Source organism: Gossypium hirsutum, chromosome A06 (genome assembly GCF_007990345.1).
Source record: "Gossypium hirsutum isolate 1008001.06 chromosome A06, Gossypium_hirsutum_v2.1, whole genome shotgun sequence".
NCBI lineage: Eukaryota > Viridiplantae > Streptophyta > Magnoliopsida > Malvales > Malvaceae > Gossypium > Gossypium hirsutum.
This window is the reverse complement of record NC_053429.1, coordinates 29,436,502-29,455,539: the sequence shown is the minus strand read 5'-3', so window position 1 is coordinate 29,455,539 and position 19,038 is coordinate 29,436,502.

The following is a 19,038-nucleotide window of genomic DNA, read 5'->3' as shown; positions in this document are numbered from 1 at the left end:
ATATAGCAGAACCCACACATTTATAAGGGCTCACATAGCCTGTAGGATCACATACAAATAGACTCATACCATATGTATGGGTTCACATGTCATACTTGGCTTCCAGCAGAGTGCGATCTCATTTTCAAGTGCAGTATATAGAGTATTCACCTTTCTTCACCACAACATCAACTATGTGATCTTTTCCTTGCCTTTGTCTCTTCTAGTCGATGCTCCTTCGGTATTTTTAGCTTCGCATGAACAAATACTTATCACATAATTGTTTAAAATAATTTAATTCATTCTTAGCTCAACAACAGCCCACTATTTACGCTAATTCTGACAAATTTTTACTATGCTATTACTTGCCTTATTTCTAACTCTTAACCCTCCTAACTTACATATATTTGCATATCTATGCTGTTAATTTAATGTTAATCTCACCTAACTCTTTTCTTTAGAAATCAGTAATTGTTCATCATCTTCCTCAAGAACAAAACCATTTTAAACAACATTTCTTAGCTTCGCCAACTTTAATCCACCATTTTCATGAAGCTAAATCATTAAAAAAACAAAAATTATTTATATTGCTTATCTAAACCGTAGATACTTTAGTCAAAAGTATTTCATGCAAATTTAATATGAAAATAGGTTGTTTACCTTCGATCTTGCTATCCCTCGTGACTTCCGAGTGGTTCGTTCAATAATTGAACCAAAGCTTAAGAGAAAAATGGTGTTTTACTTGAGAAGCTAAAGAAGGAAATTGTAACACCTCTAACCTATCTCCGTCGCTAGATTAGGGATACAGAGCATTACTGAACAATCGAAAACATTTAAACATCACAGTATTTAATAATTTCCATTTATTCACATGCATATTGTCCCAAAATCGAGCCTTCAAGGCCCTAAAAATATCTTAGAAACAAATCAGGACTAATTTGAAATATTTTGAAATGTTTAGGAAAAATATGCAAAATTTGCAAATCAGGGTCACACGGCCGTGTGCTTCACACGGCTGAGACACATGCCCGTGTCTCAGGCAGTGTAACTTTCAAACTAGGGACATACGGCCGTGTCCCAGCCTGTTTCCTTACCCGTGTAACTCTCTAAGTTTCCTCACATGCCCATGTGCCAGGCCATGTGTTAGGCCGTGTAACTCTCTGACTTGCACCCTAAAGAATCATCATATGACACATGACCGTGTCGCCAGGCCATGTGGACCCAAATTTACCTAAAATCAAGCCATTTTAAAACTATTTGAACTATTTAAACACACATTCAATGGTACCTAAACATCATCCAATCACACATCAAAAGGCCATTTCAAAGTTTTAATTCAACTAACCAGTATGTCATTCAAAGGCATCACAATTATAAGGGCACAATGTTTACCATAACATGCAAACATTTCCTAATTCCATGCATAAAGGCTTCATTCTAATATGTGCCTAAACACATCATAATTGACCATTTCCAAGCCAACATATTTACCAATGTACTATTCACATCAATTCACCAAAGTGACCAAAAGGATTTATCTAAACAGGTATTATAAGTCTGTCAACTATTTATTAACTTCAAGACACAAACATACCAAATTACCTTTACATATTCATTAAGAAACACCATTATAAACTATTATACATGTTAATATTGTCATTTCCATACAAACTAACCTAGTTCAAATAAGAGCTAAAACATGTCACAAATAACCATTTTCAAACCATCATCAACATGCCAAGAGAACCTCATACACAAGCTCTTTAAGGTTACCAAAACAACATAACTTGGTTAGATATCAAAGTGTACTAAACCATCATAGCTTACCAAAGCTTATACATGCCAAACATCATTAACACCACTACAAAACACTCTATACGTGCCATTATAAACCTTAACCAAATTACTAAAAAACTACTGACTTGTTTATTGGATAGTGTGATCCGACGAGCTTCCAACGAAATCGAGCTTCCGATAATCTGTAAAGCAAATAAAAATAACTACGAAAGCAATGAATGCTTAGTAAGCCCATATAAACTTCAAACTTAACATACCATTTCAATAATGAACTTTATAGATTAAGTATAAACATTTTCCAATGTCATAAGCTTAATAAAAGTCTATATAACACCATCAAACTCACAGGTTAGCATATTTGTTCATGATACATACGAAATCAACCATATATATACATAAACATAACATTTAATTCATCATCGTTAGCATACGATCATGTTTCATTCCATTTTCTTACTTACTGTTTCCAATACCATGAGTTTAATATAAGCCTATTCAAGCATCATCAAGCTCACATGTTAGTAGATTCATTGACCATAATATAAACTCATTTATAACATAAATAGATTTCATAAGATACAGTACATAAGCATCAACCTTTTCGTACAGTTATAAACCTTTCCATTAAGTCACTTACCGTTCTATTCCTTTTCTTACCCGCTAAACCATCTAGAATTACATCAGATACTTGGGAAAGCTCACACGAAGTGTGTCTTTACATATAACTGTAACCTTTCCTTTACATTAATGCTTACGGGAGCTATGAAATGGGCCTGCTCACATGAGCTGTGGGTCAAACTGTAAGCTATACGATGATGTTCACACGAGCTGTGGAGAATCCATAACAAATGCTGGACCTCAGCCATCAGTAGGAGATTCAAGACTAGCACCTAAAATATGAAATCCCTAATGACATGTCATTTGTATCCTAAGAATTCTTAAAGTTCAACCGGGACTTGATATCCGTCAATTCATCATAATGTGGATACATTCTCATATATATTGATTCATTTACATTAAAAACAACGTAGTAAACATTTAATTTAAATAACATTATAACAATTATAGTTCATACAAACTTACCTGACTAAATTGCAGCAATGACTAAGTACAGGACTATTTGGAAATTTTCTCTTCTACTCGATTTTCCATTCGTTCTTGATCTAAAAAAATAATTCCATTCAATTCACTAATTCTAATAGAAAAATCAATTCATTTTATGCAATTAATTCCTTTTTTATATTTTTATAAAATTGTCCCCAACATTTTACTTTTGTACAATTCAATCGCTAAGCCCAAAACATGCAAATTAACCATTTTTATTAAATTTCATGATTAGCTGAATTGTTTGGAACCCTATCACAACCCATATTTACTATTAATTTATAGAAACTCCTTACACTTTTACTAATTTTACATTGTAGTCCTGAAACATTAAAATTACCAAAAAGTACTTTACAAAATAGTCCTATCTGGCAACCAAGCTTAAGATTTTACCACAAACTTTCAAGAACATCTCAAATTCATTAATGGTACATCCCACAAAATTTGAAAATTTAAAAATTGACCCCTGGTTTAGTTAGATTAAGTTAATACGCTAACAAAATTATAAAAATCTTTAAAAAGGGGATCAAAATACTTACTATGCACCTAAAACCAATTTTGCTGAATGTTTTTCCTCCCCTCACCATAGCTATTCGATTGAAAAACAATAAAGAATGAAGAAGATGGTCATTTAGGTTAGGTTTATTTTAGTTTTAATTATTTAATTACTAATATAACCTTTAAAATTCATAAAATTTACCATGCAACCTATCCATAATTATCCACTCACTTTAAAGATGGTATAATTACCATTTAAGTCTATTAATTCACCCTTTCAAATAATTGATCTATTTAACAAATAGAATTCAAATTTTGTAGCTTTTATAATTTAGTCCTTTTTAATTAATTAACTATCTAAACATTAAAATTTTTTAACGAAACTTTAATACAACCTTAATAACACTCCATGAATATTTAATAAAATATTTTCAGCTTAATTTATAGAAACGAGGTCCTGATATCTCATTTTCTAAAGCCACTTGACCTTAGAGTCATATCACTTGAACTTAATTATTCGTTCAAATAGCATAAATTGCCAATTCAAACTTTAATACAACTTAATTATTAGTTTTTCAGATTTGTGGACTTGAAACCATTATTTTTGACACCATAGAAAAACGAGCTATTACAGAAGTGATGCTTGGTTGCCTCGAAAATACCATGTGTAGAAACTTTTTAAGAGAAAACCAATTACCAGATGCAACAAATTTTTGAAATGAAGAAAGTGTGAAAAGAAATAAAATAAGAAAATAAAGGAATTGAAAACGTGAGGAAGAAAATGAGCAGTGTTGGCTTATATAGCCAAATTTCATTTCTAAAGTTGGTTTACTTATCCTATAAATCCCTCATATTTCTACCCTTTTTCTAATAAATCCCCCATTAACCATTAGTCCTAATTTACCTATTTAAGTTCTCTAGTTTAGCTATTATTCCTATTTAGTCCAAATTTCTAACGTGATTTTTACTTACTCTATTTTAGGTCTATAATTTAATGCCAATACTACTGACCCGGTTTTTAGGATGGGACATCATTTATGCTTTGCAAAAGCAAGAAAGCAAGTGAAACAAGCAATGAACAAAAGAAAAGGGCACAAGAAAGAATGCACACCAAGTGTTTGAGTAAATGTTTTCAATTAACACTAAGATTGAGTGAATACAATTTTGCGTGATTACAAATGAGGGGGGAGACCTCTATTTACAGTTGAGCTCCTTATAACACTCCAATCCCTAACGGTTGACTAAGGCGTTACACAAAAAGCAAATCTATACATAGTTTCAAGGTACAATAGTTACAATGGCGTGTTACCTTGGAAAAGTTTCAAAAACACAAGTATCCAACCTGGTACACGCAATGATGTATCTGCAATTGAGTTTTAAACTTTCATTTGAAAACATTGTATTACTGGCAGTGGTCACAACATATAAAATAGTTTGGCGTTTACGAGCAGAATACACTTCATAAAATTTATCAAATCTTCAAGGGTATCATTAAAATAAAACTATAGTTAAATTAATGTACTTTATTACAAATTCAGATTTAAATTAGAGTTATACGTCAACCCCATAGAACATATGCATGTTACAAAACATACACATGTGAAGCTCACTGGAAAGGTCGCTCTTTCTGGCTGAGTCCTTTCAACAACCTAAGGCGGAATACCACCTGGAAGAGGGAAAAGAAAGAGGGGTAAGTTCATAAGAACTTAGTGAGCTCTAGAAAAGAAAAGACTCAACCCTATTGATGAAATACAAAAGCAAGAATAATACTACATCTGTAAATTCATGCACATAAACTAATACACCAACTCTATGCACAGAAAGATTCTGGCAGACACTCCCATACTAAGTGGCAGATACTTAACCATGGCGGATAACATTTTCAGGCGTACTCTAACATCGGGTGAACTCTAATATCGGGTGTATACTTTTTTCCTTAACATCTAATGGATATTTTCATCCTTACACCATAAAGAACTTTAACTTTAATAGAGCTGACACTTCCCAGCCAAATACAATATTTTCTAACATATATCTTTACATTTCAGACATCTCATCAGACTAAATCATACACACCTTCATTAGGGCGGATTCTATACGTCAAATACCAATACTTAACAAATACACAACATTTTCAACACAACAAACAGGAAACATAACTTACTACTTAACATTCAACTTTTCTTTTCTGTCAGTAATTATACATAACATTTAACACATACAGAGTCATATTAACTTATTCTTTTCAATACATAACATATATCACGTATAGAGTCATATTAACTTACTTTAATACATAACATATATCACATACAAATTCATATTAACTTACTCTTTTTAAATAATTCATTGGGTTAAACCTCAGATCTTTCAAATCACATGTTAGAAAAGATATCATATTTCTTATCATTTTGAACACATGAGTGTTCCCGTGAGTTCATGACTCTTTTCCATGGTTAACAACTAACATGTCCTACCGTAGGCAGAAACCATATCATTAGGCTAGTTAGCAACTAACATGCCTTACCAATCCTAACACTTACACCAACTGGTTAGTAACTAACATACCCTACTAGTGGCCATCAACTTGGTTAACAACTAACATGTCCTACCAGTGGCCCAACATACACGCCAATCTAGTTAGCAACTAACATGCCCTACCAGTGGCCTATCATATTCTCCTACCTGGTTAGCAACTAGTATGCCCTACCAGTGTTCTAGTACATCTACCATTCTGGTTTGCAACTAATATACCCTACCAGTGGCTCTTCATATTTGGATACTGATTTTATATCCCAAAGAAGTCATATTTGTTTCATATTACAAATAAGCACATGCAGATAATTACATGCAGAAACTTACTACACTTCATGAAGACATTTCACCTGAACTCTAAGCTATAACAATCAAAACGTAGTGATATACTCAAGATAGAGGGAAAAACAGGGAAAAGTAGTATAGATTAGATACTCATAGATGATTTCAATGAAGTTTGCTACACTATCCCTCTCACTACACACACAACCCTTTCTTACTATTCAATTACTTGCTAGTTCTTCTGCAATGAATAACTCTTCTTAAGCAGGATACCATAGTATAACAGAGCAAGAGAAAAGGGAAGAAGAACCCTCGAACAAAAGTCTCACTGATATTTATAGCTCACAACTCTTTCTCTCAAAACTAACACATGGCTAACATGCAAAGCTAACTCATAATCTATTATGACCAACATAATCATTCTAGGTTTATCACAAAATGAAATAATCATTAAGATTTAGGTAATTCCTAATTGGATTTTAACAAGGTTTTGACTAAACCTAAGCAGTAAACACACATGTCTAAGCAGAAAGCAATCGGGTCCATAATCCCACAATCCACTACTAGCTTATACTAACAAAAGGATTTATCACACATCTTACTAAGAGAAAACATTGGTTGGCGGGTGGCCACAATGCCTACACCAAAACACAGAACCAAAAACCTAACACTTATCGAAAAGTGAACCCTGCGATAAAACCATTACAAACCTACCAGATTAATTAGACAGTTTGCCACTCATGGCGTAACACACATTACAAAATACAACACTGGTAGATAGAACAAAACTCAGACGTTCGTTAGCTTAATCTTAGCTAACTATCAACCCACACAAACCATCAACAAGATTACACCGGGTGGAGTGTTACATTACCTCGATCCAACTTAACCCCAAAGTTTAGAAAAATTATGAAATTGCCTCACTAATAATATTATGGAAATTTTTTTGATTCAAAGCGAGCCCACACTTAGCAGAAGTAAGCTTGAAGATAATGTAGAAGACTACTCGGTCGAAGCATTCATCCTAGACGAGTTGAAAAGGTACAATTTTGATTAAGTGTTTATTACTTTAGATATCACAACTAAGTTCTTATTTTTAGAAAATTTTTGAAACTCTGATTTTTCCCTTAAATTTATTTTCCCTTGCATTTTTTGAACCCGATTTCCAACACTATTAACAAGTTTGTATTGCTTAAAACTATTTTACTTTTTGGTAAAAAGTTAAATTGCCTTATGTAAGCTAATTGCATTCTGGACATTATTATAGATGATTATTGATTGCTTCTTCAAAAAAAATGATTATCTATTGCCGATGCTTTTACCTTCTTCATAGTTGGCCCTAATTGTTCTAAAATTGCCACAACTTTTGTACTTGCCACATTTATGATTACTATTATAAATGTTCTAACTGCCTTATTTGAATTTTATAAATTTTAAGCAACTACCTTCTTTAGAGTGTTTACACTTAACTATTTACTACTAAAGCTAATGAGATTTTATTTTTCTTTTCACTTGTTTGAATCTTAGTCTTTTTTTAATGAGTTATTGTTGCTACCTTGATTGCAATATTTTTGAACTGTTTCAAAATTATTAGTGTGGTATTGTTTGACGTTCATAAAAATTTATCTTTGTTTGATTATGCTTTTAATATCCATAATTAATTGTTTTTTTTACATTTTAAATTGAACTCTTTTGTAGATGTCGGTCAAAACATTCTGGTGGACCTGAGTGTTAGGTACATTTTAGACCTTCCAATTAGTATGTTGTTGATATCTAAGCAAAGACATGTAGCTGTAAGAAATAGGATTTGGCTAGGATCCCATACCTCCATGTTTGCAATTTGTTGATGATGAACCATAAGAAGCCATAGACTTATGTTTATCCCTACTATTAGAAAACAAACAAAAATCAACATCTATTCATATTATGTCAACCCACTAAGAGGCCCTAACTAGTGGAGCAAAATACTGTATCAACCTGAAGAGATCTTCCCACCTTCTATAAGAAGACTTCCTCGAAGACTACACAAAAAATAAAAGCAATGAGGCAGATGAGGAAGCAACATCAACAATAACATCAAGATTGAGCAAAAGAGGAATCTAGCTCAACTGTACCAAATGTGGTCAGACAAGCCACAATGTCAGGATTTGCAAAGGTGTAATGGGGAGGAGGAAAGCAACTATAAAACATGTGGGGTTCACTGATTTATTAGCTTTGGTATTTTAAAGCCAATGTTTACAAAATATTTATGAATGCTTCCCTTATCTTGATAGGATGTTAGAAAGAGGTCTTCAAGTACTCAGACAGAGTACCCTTAGGACAACCATCCCAACAACAAGCTCCTACTCAAACCATTGGCAACTAATACTAGCCTGTAACACCATTGGTGAATACCATATCAGCAAAGCATGGGATAGACCTGGGCTATATAAAAGAGTAGCAACACTTAAGTGGTAAGAGGCCTTTTAGGGTTATATGGGCGCTCCCAAGAATAAAGTCGTGAGGGTCGTGTGTGCCTAAAGTGAACAATATCTTACCAAGCTGGATGTTGGCTATGTCATTGATTGGTATCAGAGCCATTCGTCGTGCCTTTTAAGCGATGGTGGGGCAACCCTTAGCAAGGACACTGAGTCTATAATGGGGGTGAATGTAACACCCTAGGAGGATATCACATCAGCAAAGTATGAGAGATACCTAGATTATATAAAGAGGTAGCAACACTTAAGTGGTAAGAGGCCTTTGTATTGGTGTCAAATGTAAATGCAATGAATGAAAGTTTTGATGTTGAAATGGTGCCAATGAGGCATATTGGTTAGGAGTTTAAGACAATATTTTAAAGTGTGCTTTGATATGTTTGAATAGATTTAACATTAGGTATAAGTATGGTTATAAGTTTTGATATGATTTGAGTTAGGTAACTTGTTTATAAAGTCACCATATGTTGTACACAGTGTGACAGCCCTAAAGTGACCCTAGTCAGAAAGCGGTCTCGGGACCGCTAAATCGAGTCACCAAATTATTTGAATGTGATAATTATTGCCTAAAATATGTGAATATAAATGTGTGAAAGTTTTAAGCTTCGATTTAGTTAATTGCATGTGAATTTAGTTGATAGGACTTATGTGAGAAAATTTAGAAATGTGCTAGGCAAATGCAAGTGGCCTAATAGTGCATGTAATCAAAGGGGTGGACTTGCATGTCAATTTCCCCCATTTAAGTACTAGTGGCCGGCCATGACAAGGGATGATGGGCAAAACATGTCATGAAACATGTTGTGTTAATGGAAAAATAAAATAAGAAGCATGGGCAATAAACTAATAAGAAATGGAAGGAAGAAAACAAAAAAAATGTGTGTGAGTGTTCCCCCCCATTGCCGTGAGTGAAGAAAAGAAAAAAAATTTGTTCATCCTTTTTCATTTCTTTTGGCCGAAAATTCTAAGGAAGAAGGAAGGAGTTCTTGCTTCATGTTTGGTTTGGAAGAGGATTAGGAGGAGGTTTGGCCATACTTGTATCTAGATTAAGGTATGTTTGAGGTTGTGCCATGAGATTCATGCATGTTTTTAGTTGCTAGCTTGAGTTCTAATTAGCCCATGGTTCAAATCTTTGCTATGTCATGGGGATGATATTCGGCCTAGGTGGATTTTGTGTTAATGCCATTGCATGCTAAATATGAAGCTTGTTAATGATACATGTGATGGTGGATTGATGACTCTTGGATTTTCTTTTTAGCATTTTTGAGTGAGACATTAAGTTCTTTGTTTAACCATGACCAAAAATTGAAATGGTATGGTGTTGTGATGTATTCGGCCATGGTATATCCATAAGTATGATTTATGCTTATTGCATGGTAGGTAAGTTTTCGAGTAATGGGACTTAAATTATGATTCGATTAGATTATGTCTTAAGTAAATCAAAATCATGCTCTTGTATGTGGCTATTGAGCTGAAATTGTAAATGTGATAAGTGTCTTGTGTTTGAGCTTTGGTAATGAAAATGAAATATGAATGTGTCATGACTTATTGATATATGTGCATGGTTACTCGAATGATATCCGGGCTAAGTCCCGAAGGCTTTTGTGCTAAGCGACTACATCCGGACTAAGATCCGAAGGCATTTGTGCTAGTGACTATATCCGGGCTAAGTCCCGAAGGCATTTATGCTAGTGACCATATCCGGGTTAAGACCCGAAGGCCTTGTGCGAGTGGTTATATCTGGCTAAACCCCGAAGATGCTTGATTTGGGAATGAGCGATCTTGCTGTAAAAATTTAAATTAATACGCTCGTAAAATCCCAGCGATGAGGTATGTTTCGTGTGTGCTTTGAATAAGTTGATCCCTTACAAATCTGTATTCGCTCAGTCGATAAATGAGCTACCGGCCTTTGGCTAAGTTGATCTTTTGTGTATGAACATAAGGGTTGGTAATGTGAAGTAAGTATGATATTGAGAATTTGTGCATATGAAATTATCCGTTTAGCTATATGAATGCTATACTTTTGTTGTGCTGGAATCCCTTGCTCAAAACTTACTAAGCATAAATTGCTTACTCCGTTTCTTTGTTTCTCTGTTTTATAGATTTTGGCTCGTCAGCTATCGGACTCGGGATTTTTGGAAGTCGAAGTCTCCCACACTATCAAAGCCCCCTTTTGGTACAATTTTGGTTGAACTTTGAAATGACATGTATAGGACTACCCTTCTTGTTGTTGGTCATGTACCCATGGATTTTGTGTAAATTTGGATAGCCATACGAAAATGGCTTATATACGTTTTTAGCATAGTACTATAATCGTTTTGTATGTTGATCACTAAGAGGTATGGAAATGTTTGGAAACGATTAGCCATTGGAATGGTTAATCATGATTATACTTTGTGCTATATATGCAAAAAAAAAGGGCTAATTGAATCATGGAAACTATGAAATAGGTAAAGTCTACCTTAAAGGCAGATGCTGACAGCAGCAGCGATGTGGATGTGAAAAATCACTAAAAATAGTAGGAATGGAATTAAATAGTGAATAAATTATGTAAATGAACCTTGATGAATCCACTTTCATATGGAAGAAATGAAACGGTCATATGAGTTGTATGTTAAGAGATATTTAGGTTTTCGTGAAACAGGGCCAGAACGGTTTCTGGATTCCCTGTTCCGACTTTGGAAATTCATTATAAATTAACCAAAGATAATTAGGAGTCATGCCATGTATGTATAGATTCCTCTTTGAGTCTAGTTTCTATAGAAACAAACAGCATAAGCCCTGTACAGGGAGATATCCAAGTCGTAATGCGCGAAGGTCAGTGTAGTCGATCCCTGTAACATGGGAGACTTTAACTAATAAACTGTACTAATTGGCCCGACCAAAAATTATAGAAAAAAAATTTTAGATGCATATATGAGTCTAGTTTCAGGGAAAAATCACGAAACTGATTTTCGAGGTGTGGAACTCAAGATATGATTTTTAAGGTGACAGCGACACAGTTAGCCAACTGTCTGGAAATTTTTAAAATGAACTGTGCAAGTAAATGAATTAAGTCGGTCAGCACCTCGTGTTCGACTTCGGCAACGATCTCGGGCACGGGGTGTTACAATTTTATTGGTATCAAAGCACGGTTTAGTCGATTCTAGGACTACCGTAATACGTTTGGGTCTAGCTATACATGCCATTTTGTGATTATTTGATAGTGTGGTGATTTCTGACAATTGAAAATGTGTTTATTTATAGTAATGGATCCCGATCCCAACCGAGCGGTAGCTGATGATCTTGAGGGTGTGGCGCCAGCTCCCGCACAAGGGACAGCTCCGGCGGACTCTCAACCGATTGCTAGCAATCCGAATGATGAGGCTAGGTAAGCTTTTTATAGCGTGATGAATGATTGGTTCAACCAATACATTCAAACTAATACAGCTGTTCCACAACCTCCATTCCCGACTAATACAACCCCCGCACCTACAATACCTCCGGTAACTGACCAAATAAGGTCAAATAAGCCCCCAGTTGACAGAATCCGAAAACATGGGGCTACTGAATTTAAAGCTACGGATAGCGACGATGCCGAGCAAGCTGAATTTTGGTTGGACGACACTATCCGGGTACTCGATGAGCTATCTTGTACACTCGATGAATGCCTAAAGTGTACTATCTCCTTGCTACGCGATTCTGCCTACTATTAGTGGAGTACTCTGACTTCTGTTGTGCCCCGAGAGCAAGTAACTTGGGAGTTTTTCCAAACTGAGTTTCGGAAAAAGTATATCAGTCAGAGATTTGTTGATCAAAAACGGAAGGAATTTCTTGAGCTTAAGCAAGGTTCTATGTCAGTTACTGATTATGAGCGAAAATTTGTTAGACTTAGTAGATACGCTCGGGAATGTGTTTCATCCGAGGCTATCATGTGTAAACGCTTCGAGGATGGGTTGAATGAAGATATAAAAAAGTTCGTTGGCATTCTTGAAATACGAGAGTTCGTAGTACTTGTCGAGCGAGCTTGTAAAGCCGAAGAGCTTAGAAAAGAAAAACAAAAAGTTGATGTGGGAACTGGAGAGTTTCGTAAAAGATCCTTGGGAAAGTCTCTTCAACAGGCATCGAAGAAATTTCGAGATGATGTGGGCCGGTCTAGAGGTACTTCGGGCCTTTTTAGACGAGATCGTGATCGACCCCCTGTGGGTACACGAGGCACTTCGGTCGCCAGTGTTGGGAATGAACGTCGAGACAGAACGGAGTGTCAGCATTGTGGTAAATGGCATTCGGGGAGTTGTAGGTTCCATGACTGCTCCTGCTATAAGTGTGGATCAGCTGACCACTTTATCAAGGATTGCCCGAGGTTGCCTGAACAAAATGTAAGTCAGAGTGGGAAACCAGGTGCTACTACTGCTCGGGGTAGACCGTCTAGAAACACGGGCAATGCTAGTGGCGGTCAGAGAGGATCTAGAGATGCTACAACCAGATCTGAGGCTCGTGCGCCTGCTAGAGCTTATGCTATACGTGCCCGCGAGGATGCTTCTTCGCCTGATGTTATTACCGGTACTTTTACTCTCTTTGATACTAATGTAATTGCTTTGATTGACCCCGGTTCTACTCATTCTTATATATGTGAAACCTTAGCATCCAGTAAGACTTTACCTATTGAGTCTACTGAGTTCATAATTCGGGTGTCAAATCCCTTGGGTCGTTACGTGCTTGTCGACAAAGTGTGTAAGAAATGTCCCCTAGTAATTCGAGGTTCCTGTTTTCCGGCGGACTTGATGCTTCTGCCGTTTGATGAATTTGATGTTATTCTCGGGTTGGATTGGTTGACCGTGCATGATGCGGTTGTGAATTGAAAAAGCAAGACTATTGATTTGAGGTGCGCAAATAACGAAGTAATCCGAGTTGAGTCTACGGACTTGGATGGGTTGCCAGCTGTAATATCCTCAATGTTGGCTCAGAAATATGTAAGAAAGGGGTATGAAGCATACCTTGCGTATGTACTTGATAACAAGGAATTAGAAAAGAAACTTGAGTCGGTACCAGTAATTTGTGAATACCCGGATGTTTTTCCCAAAGAATTACCGGGTTTGCCACCTGTTTGGGAGGTAGAGTTTGGTATTGAGCTTGTACCTGGGACTACGCCGATTTCGATAGCTCCGTATCGTATGGCACCAACCGAGTTAAAAGAGTTGAAAGCTCAGTTGCAAGAATTGACGGATAGAGGTTTCGCTCGACCAAGTTTCTCTCTTTGGGGTGCACCAGTATTGTTTGTGAAAAAGAAGGACGGAACCACGAGGTTGTGCATTGACTATCGTCAACTGAATAAAGTGACGATAAAGAATAAATATCCGTTACCGCGTATTGATGATTTGTTTGATCAACTAAAGGGAGCCTCAGTGTTTTCAAAGATATATTTGAGATCGGGTTATTATCAGTTACAGATTCGAGATTCGGACGTACCCAAAACTGCTTTCAGAATGAGGTACGGTCACTACGAGTTCTTAGTGATGCCGTTCGGGCTCACTAATGCCCCTGCGGTATTTATGGATTTGATGAATCGGATCTTCAGACAGTATTTGGACCGGTTCGTAGTTGTGTTCATTGATGTCATCTTGGTCTATTCAAGAGATGAGACCGAACATGCTGAGCACCTGAGATTAGTGTTGCAAATTTTGCGGGATAAGCAGTTATATGCTAAGTTCAGTAAGTGTGAGTTCTGGTTAAGAGAGGTTAGCTTCTTGGGTCATGTGGTATCCGCATCGGGTATTCGAGTTGACCCGAGCAAAATTTCAGCCATACTTAACTAGAAGCCTCCAAGAAATATTACCGAAGTTCGGAGCTTCCTGGGGCTCGCCGGTTATTACCGACGATTTGTAAAAGGTTTCTCGATGATAGCCACACCAATGACGAAGCTACTTCAAAAGGATGTTAAGTTCGAATGGACGGAGAAATGTCAGAAAAGTTTCGATCAACTGAAAACTTATTTGACTGAAGCTCCAATTTTAGTGCAACCCGAATCAGGCAAAGAGTTTGTCATTTATAGTGACGCATCCCTACTTGGGTTGGGTTGCATATTGATGCAATAAGGTCGAGTTGTGGCCTATGCGTCGAGACAATTGAAGCCACACGAGAGAAATTATCCGACCCATGATCTCGAACTAGCCGCCATCGTATTTGCTTTAAAAATATGGCGACATTATTTGTTTGGTGAGAAGTGCCATGTATTTTCGGATCACAAAAGTCTCAAATATTTGATGACCCAACGAGACTTGAATCTGTGACAAAGGCGTTGGCTTGAGTTGTTGAAAGATTATGAGCTTGTCATTAATTATCACCCGGGAAAGGCTAATGTGGTTGCGGACGCCTTAAGCCGGAAATCACTGTTTGCTTTGCGAGCGATGAATGTACACTTGTCTGTTCTACCCGACAATGTGTTAGTAGCTGAATTAAAAGCCAAACCATTATTGATTCATCAAATTCGTGAAGCTCAGAAAGTCGATGATGAATTGGTTGCAAAACGGGCTGAGTGTGTTCCGAACAAGGAATCGGAGTTTCAAATTGATGATGATGATTGTTTGAGGTTCAGAAGTCGTTTGTGTGTTCCAAGGAATTCGGAACTCATTTTGTTGATTCTGAACGAAGCCCATTGTAGCCGAATGTCAATTCACCCGGGGAGTACGAAAATGTACAACGATTTGAAACGTCTGTTTTGGTGGCATGGTATGAAACAAGACATCTCCGACTTTGTTTCGAGATGTTTAATATGTCAACAAGTGAAAGCGGAACATCAAGTGCCTTCAGGATTACTTCAGCCGATCATGATACCCGAGTGGAAATGGGATCGAGTCACAATGGACTTTGTGTCCGGACTGCCATTGTCAGCAAGTAAGAAGGATGCGATTTGGGTTGTTGTTGATAGACTGACTAAGTTGGCTCACTTTATCCCCGTGCGTACGGATTTTTCATTGGATAAACTAGCTGAATTGTACGTTTCTTAGATTGTGAGATTACACGGGGTACCAATTTCTGTTGTGTAGGATAGAGATCAGAGATTCACCTCGCGATTTTGGAAGAAATTGCAAGAAGCTTTGGGTACCAAGCTGCATTTTAGCACCGCTTTTCATCCACAAACCGATGGTCAATCCGAGCGGGTAATTCAGATACTTGAGGATATGTTGAGATGTTGCATCCTTGAGTTTAGTGGTTCATGGGAATGGTATTTACCATTGATTGAATTCTCTTACAAAAATAGTTTTCAACCAAGTATTAAGATGGCACCTTACGAGGCTTTGTACGGGCGTAAATGCCGTCACCATTGTTTTGGACCGAGCTCGGTGAAAGTAAAATTTTCGGAGTGGATTTGATTAAAGATGCTGAACAGAAAGTAAAAGTAATCCGTGAAAGTCTAAAGATAGCCTCAGATCGCCAGAAGTCGTACGCGGATCTGAAACGAAAAGACATTGGGTATCAGGTGGGAGATAAGGCGTTTCTTAAAGTTTCACCTTGGAAAAAGATACTCAGATTTGGGCGTAAGGGCAAATTGAGTCCGAGGTTCATCGGGCCATACGAAATATCCGAACGAGTCGGTCCAGTTGCGTATCGATTGATTTTGCCCCCTGAACTTGAAAAGATTCACGACGTCTTTCATGTTTCGATGCTTCGACGCTATAGATCTGATCCATCGCAAATAATTAGCCCATCAGAGGTTGAAATTCAAGCCGATATGAGTTATGAAGAAGAACCGATGCATATCCTAGCTCGTGAAGTGAAAGAGTTGCGAAACAAAAGGGTTCCATTAGTAAAGGTGTTATGGCTCAAACACGGGATCGAGGAAGCTACTTGGGAAACCGAGAGCTCGATGAAAGAACGATACCCAAACCTATTTACCGGTAAGATTTTCGGGGACAAAAATTTCTTAAGTGGGGAAGAGTTGTGACAGCCCTAAAGTGACCCTAGTCGGAAAGCGGTCTCGGGACCGCTAGACCGAGTCACCAAATTATTTGAATGTGATAATTATTGCCTAAAATATGTGAATATAAATGTGTGAAAGTTTTAAGCTTCGATTTAGTTAATTGCATGTGAATTTAGTTGATAAGACTTATGTGAGAAAATTTAGAAATGTGCTAGGCAAATGCAAGTGGCCTAATAGTGCATGTAATCAAAGGGGTAGACTTGCATGTCAATTTCCCCCCATTTAAGTACTAGTGGCCGGCCATGACAAGGGATGATGGGCAAAACATGTCATGAAACATGTTGTGTTAATGGAAAAATAAAATAAGAAGCATGGGCAATAAACTAATAAGAAATGGAAGGAAGAAAACAAAAAAAAATGTGTGTGAGTGTTCCCCCCATTGTCGTGAGTGAAGAAAAGAAAAAAAAATTTGTTCATCCTTTTTCATTTCTTTTGGCCGAAAATTCTAAGGAAGAAGGAAGGAGTTCTTGCTTCATGTTTGGTTTGGAAGAGGATTAGGAGGAGGTTTGGCCATACTTGTATCTAGATTAAGGTATGTTTGAGGTTGTGCCATGAGATTCATGCATGTTTTTAGTTGCTAGCTTGAGTTCTAATTAGCCCATGGTTCAAATCTTTGCTATGTCATGGGGATGATATTCGGCCTAGGTGGATTTTGTGTTAATGCCATTGCATGCTAAATATGAAGCTTGTTAATGATACATGTGATGGTGGATTGATGACTCTTGGATTTTCTTTTTAGCATTTTTGAGTGAGACATTAAGTTCTTTGTTTAACCATGACCAAAAATTGAAATGGTATGGTGTTGTGATGTATTCGGCCATGGTATATCCATAAGTATGATTTATGCTTATTGCATGGTAGGTAAGTTTTCGAGTAATGGGACTTAAATTATGATTCAATTAGATTATGTCTTAAGTAAATCAAAATCATGCTCTTGTATGTGGCTATTGAGCCGAAATTGTAAATGTGATAAGTGTCTTGTGTTTGAGCTTTGGTAATGAAAATGAAATATGAATGTGTCATGACTTATTGATATATGTGCATGGTTACTCGAATGATATCCGGGCTAAGTCCCGAAGGCTTTTGTGCTAAGCGACTACATCCGGACTAAGATCCGAAGGCATTTGTGCTAGCGACTATATCCGGGCTAAGTCCCGAAGGCATTTATGCTAGTGATCATATCCGGGTTAAGACCCGAAGGCCTTGTGCGAGTGGTTATATCCGGCTAAACCCCGAAGATGCTTGATTTGGGAATGAGCGATCTTGCTGTAAAAATTTAAATTAATATGCTCGTAAAATCCCAGCAATGAGGTATGTTTCATGTGTGCTTTTAATTAGTTGATCCCTTACAAATCTGTATTCGCTCAGTCGATAAATGAGCTACCGGCCTTTGGCTAAGTTGATCTTTTGTGTATGAACATAAGGGTTGGTAATGTGAAGTAAGTATGATATTGAGAATTTATGCATATGAAATTATCCGTTTAGCTATATGAATGCTATACTTTTGTTGTGCTGGAATCCCTTGCTCAAAACTTACTAAGCATAAATTGCTTACTCCGTTTCTTTGTTTCTCTGTTTTATAGATTTTGGCTCGTCAGCTATCGAACTCGGGATTTTTGGAAGTCGAAGTCTCCCACACTATCAAAGCCCCCTTTTGGTACAATTTTGGTTGAACTTTGAAATGGCATGTATAGGACTACCCTTCTTGTTGTTGGTCATGTACCCATAGATTTTGTGTAAATTTGGATAGCCATGCGAAAATGGCTTATATATGTTTTTAGCATAGTACTATAATCGTTTTGTATGTTGATCACTAAGAGGTATGGAAATGTTTGGAAACGATTAGCCATTGGAATGGTTAATCATGATTATACTTTGTGCTATGTATGCAAAAAAAAAGGGCTAATTGAATCATGGAAACTATGAAATATGTAAAGTCTACCTTAAAGGCAGATGCTGACAGCAGCAGCGATGTGGATGTGAAAAATCACTAAAAATAGTAGGAATGGAATTAAATAGTGAATAAATTATGTAAATGAACCTTGATGAATCCACTTTCATATGGAAGAAATGAAACGGTCATATGAGTTGTATGTTAAGAGATATTTAGGTTTTCGTGAAACAGGGCCAGAACGGTTTCTGGATTCCCTGTTCCTACTTTGGAAATTCATTATAAATTAAACAGAGATAATTAGGAGTCATGCCATATATGTATAGATTCCTATTTGAGTCTAGTTTCTATATAAATAAACAGCATCAGTATTGAATCTCTGTACATGGAGATATCCAAGTCGTAATGCGCGAAGGTCAGTGTAGTCGATCCCTGTAACATGGGAGACTTTAACTAATAAACTGTACTAATTGGCCTGAACAAAAATTATAGAAAAAAATTGTAGATGAATATATGAGTCT